Genomic DNA, 14,074 nt, shown 5'->3' on the forward strand with positions numbered 1-14,074 from the left:
CTGGTATTCCCATCTCTTTCAGAATTTTCCACAGTTTCTTGTGATCCACACAGTCAAAGGCTTTGGCATAGTCAATAAAGCAGAAATAGATGTTTTTTTCTGGAATTCTCTTGCTTTTTCGGTGATCTAGCAAATGTTGGCCATTTGATCTCTGGTGATCACAATAGATCGAAAAATGACAGTATACAATTTTAAATTGACTATATATGTATATATACACACATTAACTCTAGATGTTAAAATCTTAGATTTTCAGTGAAGAAAATTGACTAGCAAAACAAATCTTCTTCATCTTTGATAATGGGTACCACACTTGTTTTTCTGGTTTCAAACAGCGTTATACATATATAGGCATATATATATAATCATTGGGGCTGGTGCACTGAGATGACCCAGAGAGATGATATGGGGAGGATGGTGGGAGAGGGGTTCAGGGTTGGGAACTCATGTACAACTGTGATGGATTCATGTCAACGTATGGCAAAACCAATACAGTATTGTAAAATAAAAAAAGAAAATTTAAATAAAAAGAAAGAAAACGTATGACATTAATTATACCTCTTTATGAAAAGTCATTAAAAATTTTTTTCTATTTAAAAAAATCCATAATTTGCCCATGTGATTTAAGACAATATGACATAATAAAGTTAAAACAAAAAGAAAAATAATAGTCATGGAGACACAAACAAGTAATAGACCGATATGTAAGATTTAAAGAGGAAAACAGAAAAGATATAAAGCTTCACTTTATGGTCAATTTAAAAATAACCATTCTAGCATTAATAAAGTCAATAAAACAGTACTAAAATAAAAATAATTATACCAAAGGAAACAATAAAAATGATCAGATTTAGCTCCATAAATACCTAGAAAATAGTAAAAGGGAATTTAGTAGGTGCACTTTCTAATTAAAACTAAATAGTTTTTAGAGACTCCTTTTTAGTTTCTAGAATAGTTTAATTAGAAACTTTCTAATTGAGTCGCGCTTCCTCAGGCAGCAGCCATGGCGGGACAAGAGGATCCAGTGCAGTGGGAGATTCACCAGGACTGGGCGAACCGGGAGTACATTGAGGTCATCACCAGCAGCATCAAGAAAACCGCAAACTTTCTCAACTCATTCGATATGTCTTGTCGCTCAAGACTCGCAACAATAAACGAGAAACTCACAGCTCTTGAACGGAGAATAGAGTACATACAAACCAGGGTGACAAAAGGTGAAACCCTCACCTAGGACTGTGCCAGGCTGCTGCTGGGAAGCTTACTCTTACAGCAGGCAGCCTCTCGTGGGAAAGGCCCCAGCAGCCTTCAACTCCTTCCTCTCTCCTTAAAAACAACAGGGCTTATTGTTTTTCCTTTTTTCAAAAGTGTGGTCTTTGGGGTCTGCCATGCACACCCAGAAGTGTGATGTGGCGTGTGGGAAGGAGTCCGGGGACCTCTTGGAAGCATTGTTAGGCATTTTACCTCTTCAGTAATGTTCAGTACGTGTCAACATATTTGAGGCACTGAGAGCCAAAAGCCTGGGACTCTGTCAAGGGCCTCCCCACCTCTCTCTCTTTCTCGCTCTCTCAGTCTTTCCTTATAGCTCTCATTGCCTGTGCACTGATTCTATAAACAGTCCTTGTCTTCTTCCCACCTTTGGCTGGGGGTGGGAAGCCGTCCTGGCTGAGATGCCCTGGTGAGATGGCTGCCAGAGAATGTTGTTGCTAACCCACCAATTTCTTGTCCTTTTGGGGAGGTCAAGGCCAGGCCCCCACTTGGCTTGAAAAAGGACATTTTCAGAGTTTTCTGTCTGTCACTTGGGGTGTGTCTTTACCGCTCATATTTCCCTAATAAACTCAACTTTATCTGACTGCTGTGATTGTGGTGGGGAGAGGAGCTAGAGACGGGGTGAACCTCTTCCACAGAACTCTGATGTGTGGGTTTCTTAATCTAACAAAACTTTCAGATGTAGCCGTTTGATCAAAGCCTAGGTGGCTTGCAAGCTGGAGCCCCCATATTTGGACTTTGAACTCATTCATCCTGGGAATCCTTTGGTCATTTAGCAGACATTTACCAAGTACTTACTCTGTAGGGACTTAATACTCAATAAAATATACAGTGTTAAAAAAAAAAGAAACTTTCTAATTAAAACTTTCATCAAATAAGTAATTAAAAATTTTCTACTCTTTGAATATTCAAAATCATCCTTTTAGTAAATATTGTATCAAGGTGGTATTTAATATACTAAGTCAATATTTAAAAATAAACAGAGACAAAAATTAATTGAATTTGAACAAAGATAACTTTATAAATCTAAATGCTCTCATTATGTGAAAATAGAAAGGAAAAAAATTAGCTGAGTTGAATAAATCAAATGGTAGTGAAAAAAAGCAATCTAAGTAAATTAACAAGCTAAAAAATAGCAGCATTAAAAAATATAAAGGTTGTATTGTTTTAAAGTAACACCAGAAAATAACTGGAAAACTCAGTCAAGAAAAATACACAGAAATAAGCTTTTGCAAGAGAAATAAACTATAGCAATATATTGGATTTGAGCAAATATAATACACTTTAGAAACAGTTTACTTTTAATAATTTTTAAAAACAAACGGTTTTCAAAAATGTAAAGATTTAAAGAAAAAGAAAATGTGAATTTACTTTAAACTAACTTAAAGTGACATAATTTTGCTAATGAATTTAGATGATAAACCTATTAATTAACAAAATGTTTAAGCTAAATTTTTAATTAAATAGTATAACTTTGGTGTGATATTCAGTTATAATTGAGAAATAGTCTTCAGAATGAAGACTATGGACTATGTAATGACATAAAAAATGCTTAGAAGAAAATCAAGTGAAACGTTGAATAAATATTTCCATAGTTACTCTAAATATTAAATTAAAAAAATTACTATAAATTCTATAAGATCTATAATAAATTCTAAAGACAAAATTATGTCCAAATGTTAACAATGATTGTAATTTCATATCTTTCATATATTTTTAAGCTTCTTATAGTTCTTTGATGCAGATATTATTCTGGGTCCAATGATTTCAACAATAAAAAGAAAGAAATAAAGGAAGAAAGAAAGAAGAGGAAATAGGGAGGGAGGGAGGGAGAGAAAAACGAACAAAAAACCCTCAACCTCTCAGAGCTTCTAATCTAATGAGCGAAACAAAGGTGTGTGTGTGTGGGTGTGTGTGTGTCTGTGTGTGTGTGTGTGTCTGTGTGTCTGAAAATACAGGATATACTATGACTCCTGAAAAAAGAGATTAGGATGAAGAATGATGTGAAGCTATCATCACAGATAAAACTTCTCTGAGGATTTGTTATTTAAGAGGAGATCTAAATAAAGAAAGGAATTGAGCCATATGAATATTTGGGCAGGTTGATTAGTTTAAAATAATATTAATACAAGGCCCCAAGAAGGCCAGATAAGGGTGTTGTAGCCATGCGTTCCAGGAAACGAACTCACTCAGAAGGACAATGGAGATAGTGGAGTGCAGTTTATTACACCGGTGGGCCCAAGGTAGAGTCTCCTCTTAGCCAAGACCAGTTTTTGTAAAAACCTTATAAACCCCAAGTGTATGTGCTCAAACCCACCTCCCCAAATTCTCTGAAACTAGTCTGAACAAAGGAAAAGAAAGATACAAAGTTAACCTGTGATTCATATGCCTTAGGCCTCGGTAGTTAACACTGGACAATTATCAATAGGCCTGTGGTCATACCCCAATAAGCATAATAGAATTTATGATTCTATTTGGTTACACAGATAAATAAGGTATTCTTTTAGGCAACGGAGAGTCTAGGTATGAGCCCTGGGGCTTTTCCATCCTGGGGGTCTGGTTTTCCAGTTGGTATGTCGTTTCCATAGATACTGGGCATATAGCTCAAAGTCCACAGTATGGCCCAAGATAGAGTCCTGCTTTCAAGATGGAGCCTGTTCTGTCTGTTTCCTCCTTAAAGGGGATTGAAGTAAGGGGATTGAGTGGATTGAATAACAAGAAGAGTCATAGATGTTTGACATCATACAGGGCCTTAGGAATTATGTAAAGGATTCTGGATTTTCCTCTGGGGTGGGATGGTTTTGATTAGGGGATGATGTGATATGATTTATGTTTTAAAATTATTCTCTTGGCGGCTTAATAGAGACCCATGCCAAGTGAGACAGGAGGCAAGGAAAGAAGAAATAAGATCAATTAAAAAAGAATATCACAAGCAGAAGATTGTACTAGTTAGGGATTTTTTTTAATAAAAAATGTATTACTCTAATAGCTTAGATATATGACTCAGCAATGAAAACCTGGAGAAAATACTTGTATTTATAAATGGGTAAGGTTTGAACTTATAAAACTTCATACAAATTAATGAGAATAATACTGTGACCACCACAATATTTTAGTTATTAAAAGTTAATTAACAGAAAAGAGATTATACTAATTAAACAAATCTGAAAATATGCATACTTACTGGCAACCACAAAAATGCAAATGGAAACACTGTAACAACCCTGATTACTTATTGTGTTAACATTTTTATTTTTCAAAACACCAATGCACAAATATAATAGGGTCTTGTGGAAGAAGTTTTACATATATTGCTATTTTAATGTGTTTATATTAGGCCTAAATAGGTTTATATCCTTTGACCTAGAAAGCATAACTCTCAGAAAATACCTATGGAAAAAATACTTAATTTAAATTATGCTTATAAGCTAAATTGTCTCAGAATTTACAAAAATACAAAACTTAGAGACACTTTTAAAAAGCTAATTTAAAAAATAGGGAATGGCCAAATAAACCTACTGGAATATTTATGAAACCATTAAGAAATCTACTGCTTCATGTAGAAAACTACTTATAGTATTTCTGATTGTGAGGGTCATGTTATAATATTTAACATAAGGTGTAATAAAAACCATGTATTTAAAAGTGCTATAGATATAGAAATGTACTAGAAGAAAATATAACAAAATATTAATGTTGGTGATATTTATCTCAGGTAAATATGTACTTTTTTCTTTGCTTTCTTTCAATTTCACATTATCTTTAATAAAGACATATTATCTGAGTACACGTCTTTTAGATTATGTTAAATTCAATGAATTGCATTATTTAGTAGCAATCACTAAAGTGTGCTCAATAGAACACAAACAGCACTATTAAAGAGGGGGTTAGAACCCATTGGGTTGCACATAGGAGACCAACTCAAGGAGAAAGTATCTGTTTTACTGCTCTGTTGAATAAGAGATCTGAGTTCAAGGTTGTCAGTGAGGCTATAAAATTTAGTGGTGAAATTCAGGAAAGGAAGTCTTTATAAACTGTGTATATTAAAATATGCATAAGATACACATCGGGGTAACATCTAAAATACTATGCATGAGTGAATTTCCCAAGGAGACCAACACCTAGAAACCGGAAATAGGGGCTTGGTAAGCCTTTCAAGTTTTTGAGATTGCATCCAAGTACTGCATTTCAGACTATTTCTGTTGACCATGATGGCTACTCCATTTCTTCTGAGGATTCCTGCCCGCAGTAGTAGATATAATGGTCATCTGAGTTAAATTCACCCATTCCAGTCCATTTTAGTTTGCTGATTCCTAGAATGTCAACGTTCACTCTTGCCATCTCCTGTCTGACCACTTCCAATTTGCCTTGATTCATGGACCTAACATTCCAGGTTCCTATGCAATATTGCTCTTTACAGCATTGGACCTTGCTTCTATCACCAGTCACATCCACAACTGGGTATTGTTTTTGCTTTGGCTCCCTCCCTTCCTTCTTTTTGGAGTTATTTCTCCACTGATCTCCAGTAGCATATTGGGCACCTACTGACCTGGGGAGTTCCTCTTTCTGTATTCTATCATTTTGCCTTTTCATACTGTTCATGGGGTTCTCAAGGCAAGAATACTGAAGTGGTTAGCCATTCCCTTCTCCAGTAAGACCTACAAGACCTTTTGGACTAACACCCCAAAAGATGTCTTTTTCATTATAGGGGACTGGAATTCAAAAGTAAGAAGTCAAGAAACACCTGGAGTAACAGGCAAATTTGGCCTTGGAATATGGAATGAAGCAGGGCAAAGGCTAATAGAGTTTTGCCAAGAGAACACGCTGGTCATAGCAAACACCCTCTTACAACAACACAAGAGAAAACTCTACACAAGGACAAGACCAGATGGTCAGCATTAATATCAGATTGATTATAGTCTTTGCAGTCAAAGGTGGGGAGCTCTATACAGTCAGCAAAAAAAAGAGCAGGAGCTGACTGTGGCTCAGATCAAGAACTCCTTATTGCCAAATTCAGACTTAAATTGAAGAAAGTAGGGGAAACCACTAGACCATTCAGGTATGACCTAAATCAAATTCCTTATGATTACACAGTGGAAGTGAGAAATAGATTTAAGGGACTAGATCTGATAGACAGAATGCCTGATGAACTATGGATGGAGGTTCATGATATTGTACAGGAGACAGGGATCAAGACCATCCCTAAGAAAAAGAAAGGCAAAAATGCAAAATGGCTGTCTGGGAAGGCATTACAAATAGCTGTAAAAGAAGAGAAGCCAAAAGCAAAGGAGAAAAAGAAAGATATAAGCATCTGAATGCAGAGTTCCAAAGAATAGCAAGGAGAGATAAGAAAGCCTTCCTCAGCAATCAATGCAAAAAATAGAGGAAAACAACAGAATGGGAAAGGCTAGAGATCTCTTCAAGAATTATTAGAGATACCAAGGGAACATTTCATGCAAAGATGGGCTCAATAAAGGACAGAAATGGTATGACCTAACAGAAGCAGACGATGTTAAGAAGAGGTGGCAAGAATACACAGAAGAACTGTACAAAAAAGATCTTCACAACCAAGATAATCATGATGGTGTGATCACTCATCTAGAGCCAGATATCATGGAATGTACAGTCAAGTGGGCCTTAGGAAGCATCACTACAAACAAAGCTAGTGGAGGTGATGGAATTCCAGTTGAGCTATTTCAAATCCTGCAAGACGATGCTGTGAAAGTGCTGCACTCAATATGCCAGCAAATTTGGAAAACTCAGCAGTGGCCACAGGACTGGAAAAGTCAGTTTTCATTCCAATCCCAAAGAAAGGCAATGACAAAGAATGCTCAAACTACTGTACCATTGCGTTCATCTCACATGCTAATAAAGTAATGTTCAAAATTCTCCAAGCCAGGCTTCAGCAGTACATGAACCTTGAACTTCCAGATGTTCAAGTTGGTTTTAGAAAAGGCAGTGGAACCAGAGATCAAATTGCCAACATCTGCTGGATCATCGAAAAAGCAAGAGAGTTCTAGAAAAAAGCACCTATTTCTGCTTTATTGATTATGCCAAAGCCTTGGACTGTGTGGATCACAAGAAACTGTAGAAAATTCTGAAAGAGATGGGAATACCAGACCACCAGACCTGCCTTTTGAGAAACCTATATGCCGGTCAGAAAGCCACAGTTAGAACTGGACATGGAACAGATTGGTTCCAAATAGGAAAAGGAGTACATCAAGACTGTATATTGTCACCCTGCTTATTTAACTTATATGCAGAGTACATCATGAGAAACCCTGAGCCAGAAGAAGCACAAGCTGTCATCAAGATTGCTGGAAGAAATATCAATAGCCTTAGATATGCAGATGACACCACCATTATGGCAGAAAGTGAAGAGGAACTACAAAGCCTCTTGATGACAGTGAAAGAGGAGAGTGAAAAAGTTGGCTTAAAGCTCAACATTCAGAAACTAAGACCATGGCATATGGTCCCATCACTTCATAGGAAATAGATGGGGAAAAAGTGGAAACAGTGTCAGACTTTATTTTTTGGGCTCCAAAATCTTCGCAGGTGGTCATTGCAGCCATGAAATTAAAAGACACTTACTTCTTGGAAGGAAAGTTATGTCCAACTTAGATAGCATATTAAAAAGCAGAGAGATTACTTTGCCAACAAAGGTCTGTCTAGTCAAGGCTATGGTTTTTCCTGTGGTCATGTATCGATGTGAGAGTTGGACTGTGAAGAAAGCTGAGCACTGAAGAATTGATGCTTTTGAACTGCGGTGTTGGAGAAGACTCTTGAGAATCTCTTGGACTGTGATGAGCCCCAACCAGTCCATTCTGAAGGAGATCAACCCTGGGATTTTTTTGGAAGGAATGATGCTAAAGCTGAAACTCCAATACTTTGGCCACCTCATGCGAAGAGTTGACTCATTGGAAAAGACTCTGATGGTGGGAGAGATTGGGGGCAGGAGGAGAAGGGGACGACAGAGGATGAGATGGCTGGATGGCATCACTGACTCGATGGACATGAGTTTGGGCGAACTCCAGGAGTTGGTGATTGGCAGGGAGGCCTGTCGTGCTGCAATTCATGGGGTCACAAAGAGTCAGACACAATTGAGCGACTGAACTGAAGACTTTCAAACTTCAGTGAAAGTCCTCCACGGAGGAGTCATATTTTAATAACAAAAACCATACCCAAGAGTTAAAAACATAGAACAAGTGGTTAAAAAACACTAACAAAAATGGATTACTACAATAATGTCTAAAGCCAGTCTTCCACAAGAACAATATGATGCTCCAGTCATTTAACTGTTTGTTGGAGTAAAACTTATAAAATGCAATGCCTTTAATAAACAGAATTCAGTTCCTAACCCTTATCACTGATAATGCCCAGCATACAATAAAAAAACCTACTATTTATGTGAGGAATAAGAAAAATCTGGAGGAATGTGATCAAATAACTTTCAAAATCACCACATGCTATATTCCATTTTTGAGGAATCATAATGTAAAACATGCCAAAAGCTCTCTGAAATTTATAGAAATCTGCTTAATGTTGTTTAATTCAGTATTTCCCAAACTTATTTCATGTTTTAAAAAAATCATCACGGAAACAATATTCTGAAGAATACTTTGAGAAAAAAGCTCTCACGAATTAAAACATATAATAATCATTCTAGTTGGGTAATATGTTTTAGTAAAAGATGTAAGTTTGTAGTGTCTCTCCAAAAAATATTAAAAAAATATATCAAGCTAGCAGCGTCCTCCCAGAAACATCATATGCAAATGGGTGACCCTGTCTTTTGAGTCTCCTATCATGGGCACATCTACTGAATCATTTCTATCAAAAAGTAGTAAGATTTCCTACATATTTTCTGTTTCACTTATTAATTTCTAACCCAAAGATTTTGTGTTTATATCTCTGAAATGTATCTGAACTTTCCAAAATGTTAAATACCTCAGAGTACTACATTAGTGATACAATGTTAATCACGTTTAAAATAAAATGATCATTGAATTTTAAATAAGGGTTCCTCAGAGAGCTACTAACTGCTCTATTTTGCATCTTCATGCCTAATTTCATTATTACTTCCTCCTACCATGGAGAACATTATGTTTCTCTGAAACTTTATTTATTTATTTATTTATTTTTGCTGTTTATAAAGCTTTGGGGACTATGCATATGAATTATGAAGATTGATTCTTCTGGGTGCCTCTCTAACTCAAACTTCTAAAATATAAACAAGAACAGGTAAGCAAACAAAATTAGATATTTCTATGAAAGAAAAAAAGGCGCTTAGTTTATAAAGATAGGAAATATATTTTAGCTAATTATCAATTAAGAAATGTGGAGTTATGAAAGTTATTATGAATGCAGAAAATTCCAAATGTCAAGTAACTTCCTATTTAACTTCAGAAGAGATTAGATAAATTTCTTTCTGTGTAATTTTTGGCTATATTCATTGAAGTAATTTATCTAGATATCTCAGGCCAGAGTCATTTCATTGTTCTTCCTCATACAAGGAAAGATAAAGAACATCTCTAGCTTGGAGGAAATATTTTAAAGTGCTTCACTCCCAGGTTCATTTTGACATTAGCATATTCCAGTTTGCCTATGTGGACCTAAAATAGAAACATATATACGACCATAACCCACACATTTATACAGACATTCTAATCAGTCTTTCTGTTTTAAGGAAGAAGTCCTTTGCTACTGACCCATCGTTCTGTAGAATAGGCACTCATACATTATGCGGATGGATGGCCATGATTTGTGGAAAAGAGTTTGAAAGAGAAGAACTCAAACAAAGAAAGAGATGAATATTAACATGTGTCTCATATCCTTGGAAAGATTTGAGAGTCAATTTCATTCACTGAAAACAAAAATAGACTGCTAAGGAAAGAGATCAATTCTAAAATTTATCATCTCTACACGCAGTACAACCAGGCATGGTGTTCCCCCTGACATGCTACAGTACAGAGTACACAGTACCAGTTCTGAAGTATACTGGCCAAAAATATTGGAACTGAGCATCATCAAGCTTTTATCTCTAATTTCTAATTCGCAGGAAACAGAGTGGACAGAATAATAATTGTACCATAAGGAGGAAATCAGACAAAGCTTAAATTGGGGCCTTCTGTCAAATGATGTGGTTTCCTCAAAAGTCAATGACAGAAAAAAAAAAAGAATGGCAACAGTGAACATGATTAAAAGAGACTTTGCTTGAAATTTGATTCAAACGAACTACATATAAAAAGTTGTTTGAGGGCAACTGGGAAAAATTAAAACAGGATTTAGAATTAGAATACATTAACACATAAAAATATGTTAAAAATAAGTTTTGCTGGTGTTATAATAAAGTTGTTACATAAGAAACTACTCAGATTTTTAAAGAAGAAACTATATTATTTAGGGTCAACATGCAGTGAAATTAATAAGATAGTTATTAAAAAGTTTTCATAGTAATAAAAAGAATTTAAAAAGACAAAGATACACAATGAGACACTGATACTTGTTAAACACAGAGGGTCATTACTGAACATAGTCTATTCTCTCCAATTTTGTGTATTGTACATGATCAAATCTTAGATACTAGCCAATGCACCACTAAAGAACAGGCAAGAATTAAACTATGACCATCATCAACTGTGAGCTATATTCCAACCTTAGAGATATTAGGAGCTAAAAAATTAAGTGTACCTTAGATGCAAGGAAATTTTGTACAGTTGGATTTTTCACTTAAAGAAAAAGATGACATTTTGGAAGTTACAAGTGTATGTAAGAAGTAGAGGTGGGGTGGAATTCAGAAAGGTGAATGATCTCAATTCTTTTGGAAGGGACTCTACCTGGCAAGATAGGTAACTGTGCCCCTTCCTGAGAGAGAAGGCAAGTTTAAACATAAACAGCCATGAAAAGAATGAATAGAAATAGACTCACAGACATAGAAAACAAACATGGATATCAAAGGGGACAGGAGGGGAGGGATAAATTAGGATTTCGGGATTAAAAAATATATATATGATATATATATATATATATCATATAGAAAGTTAACAAGGACCTATTGTATAGCACAGGGAAATAAACTCAATATCTTATAATAACCTATAATGGAAAAGAATCTAAAGAAGAATCTATCTATCTATATCTATATCTATATATAATCACTTTGCTGTACACCTGAAACTAACACACACAGTAAATCAACTATATTACAATGTTTTTTTTTTCCAAAAAATAGGAATTTTGGTGTGTGTATTTGCCTGGAGAAAGTTTCTCTCCCACATAGCTCATTGGCTTGCAAAGAGTCACTTAGAAATTACTCTTAAAACATAGTCCAGAGGACCCTGACTCCTACATTCTTGGGAGAAGAAGAACTCCTAGATAGAAAGGAACTTTCTTTGGAAGGATGTAAAATTTAAATGGAAGATTATGTAACAAGGTTATAACTCAAATTATAGATCTAATTTTTCTCTGCACACTCCCTTCTTTCTTTCTCTCTTCTGTGAAGAGCCTTCTCTATTCTTTAAGTCACTGGAAAGCAAAAACAAAACTATAAAGCACTAATCCCTCACCTCAACTATATATATATATATACATATATATATATATATGTATATATAATTTCCTAAAAGGAATGTTCCATATAAGCCTAGAATTAGAGAAAAGGAGAGAGAAGTGAAGTGTACCTCTTACTGACAAATGGAAATTAGAAGATAGCCTGGGTAAAGAGCATAAAAGGAAAGAACAAATCTGATTACACATAGATCTATTTCTTTTACTTTAACCTTTGGATTCTGTTGCTTTTGCTACAAGTTAAGAATGTTGCCTATACCTGAAATATACATTATAGCCCATTCTCAGTGTATAATATTCTGCCATTCATACAGAGATAAAAATTTGCAGAACAGAGAATAATATTTGTCTTGTTGGAAGTTTACAGGAACATTATAACTTGACTTACCAGAACAGCTGCAAGAACAAAGGATTCTGACATCAAGAAATTTGCAACTACCAACCATACCCCTTCAACTTTTAGTATAAATGAAGCTTGAATTCTAACTTGGGTATGATGTTTTTTTGGGGACACTAGTCCACCATCTTATTCATCTGCTGGCTTTCCAAATAAAGTCACTATTCCTTGCTCCAACAACTTGTCTCTTGATTTACTGCCCTGCCATTCGGTGAGCAGTACAAGATTAGACTTGGTAGTATGAGGGAAAAGATAGAAGGAACTCAAAGCTGTTCTTGGGTGTGGGTTTTCTCCATAGAAACTTGGTACTTAAGGACAATCTGCCATTTGACAATCTGCATGGACATTTGTCAGAAGGAAAGGACTTTGAGTCCCTAAACTCATAATACAGACAAATGAGTTGTATATAAGTTAAGTAAGAAAAAGCTAAAACAAAATACAGTGGGCTGTAATGTATTTTGGGGAATCTTGAGGGCAAGAGAAAGGCTAACTGCCTGCTTTGGAGACAGAGCAGGAAAGTGTGATGGTGTAGGGATTGCTCTTCACACCAGAGGTTGTTGAGTAAGGAATGAAGATTTGGAGGCTGTCTCCAAATCTTCATTGCCTTAGAGTCCTATCCAATGGGTTGGCTGGGGGAGTCCAAGAAACATAAGAAGAAAGTAACTGAAATTATTCCCCACTATGTATCCAATTTCAGAGGGAACCACTACAAGCTACTGCTGTGAAGAAAGAAGCATCAAGGAACTGAAGGCAAAAGAGCTCAGCAGGAAACTTGTGGAAAGTCACTAAAAGTCTTCAGGAGAGAAAGAATCATCTTTAAACATCTGGCACTCACATAGAACTCAAAGCTGGCACACAAAAGTACAAGTTCAAGTAAGAACTGTCTCCTCTACCTTTCCCCACTTTAACCTTGATGAGAGAGCTAAACAGCAGGGAGTGAGTAGGGAAAGAGATGAGTACAGAGAACAAAGAGACACTTACTGTGTTCTAATTTCCCACCACAGTCTGCAGTGCCTTAAACTGGAAAAGGGGGAAGACTTAACACAAGTGAGGATGTCTGTGGCTCAAAGGGACAGCAATACTGTTTATTATCAAACACATGGCAGAAAATTCATGACTTTGCTGGAGTTTTTAATGCAGGGACAAGAGAAAAATAAAATTTTATTTGACAATCATTTTTTCTTTTGGTATGTTGTTAAATATGATTACTGCACTTTCTTAATGTGGAGGAATCTTCTCCAGGGGTGAGGCCAAGTAATCATATTACAGGATGGTCTTCCCAAATCAACACTGAAGTGACTAGGTGAATTTCTCCTGGATGAGTTTGTGTTCTCAGGTTCATATTTACCAGACCACTGAAGTCAACTAGCATCCATGGAGCTAAAAGCAACATTTCTTCATCTACTCTCTTTCCTCAAGTAATGGGTTCTAGTAAGACAAGCTGGGACTTCGACCCTTTGCTGCAGTCCTTGCACTTAGACAAAAGTCTCCTCAAGCAGCAAAATACAAATAAACTATAAGAGACTAAAAATAACTGTGAGCATTCACAGTTGGGGCAAACTGTACACAAGATACAAAAAGATCAAAACAACCTGACTGCGACTTCTGAAGAGCTGGGAGCAAAAGCAAGGGGTTGGGAGAAAAAGCAGAGTACCGTGCATGACTCCTGCACCCCAAAGGGGTGGACAAACCACCTAAGCCACCCCTCTGGTCCGACCCCTGGACACATCCCTACCTACTCTCCCTCTATATAAGGAACCAGCTCGCTCCTCCCCTGAGCCAGAGAGTGGACGAGGGAGATTGTTGCTTGTTCTCACTCCCTGCTTTGCAGCAGGGCCCCCAATAAAG

The 14,074-nt window shown here is 36.2% G+C and overlaps 1 pseudogene; it reads left to right on the forward strand.

The window, feature by feature from the left end:
* Nucleotides 1–995: 995 nt before the first annotated feature.
* LOC138929826 (probable protein BRICK1 pseudogene) lies at nt 996–1,323 on the forward strand (annotated as a pseudogene).
* Nucleotides 1,324–14,074: the final 12,751 nt, after the last annotated feature.

Source organism: Ovis canadensis, chromosome 1 (assembly GCF_042477335.2).
Source record: "Ovis canadensis isolate MfBH-ARS-UI-01 breed Bighorn chromosome 1, ARS-UI_OviCan_v2, whole genome shotgun sequence".
Taxonomy (NCBI): domain Eukaryota; kingdom Metazoa; phylum Chordata; class Mammalia; order Artiodactyla; family Bovidae; genus Ovis; species Ovis canadensis.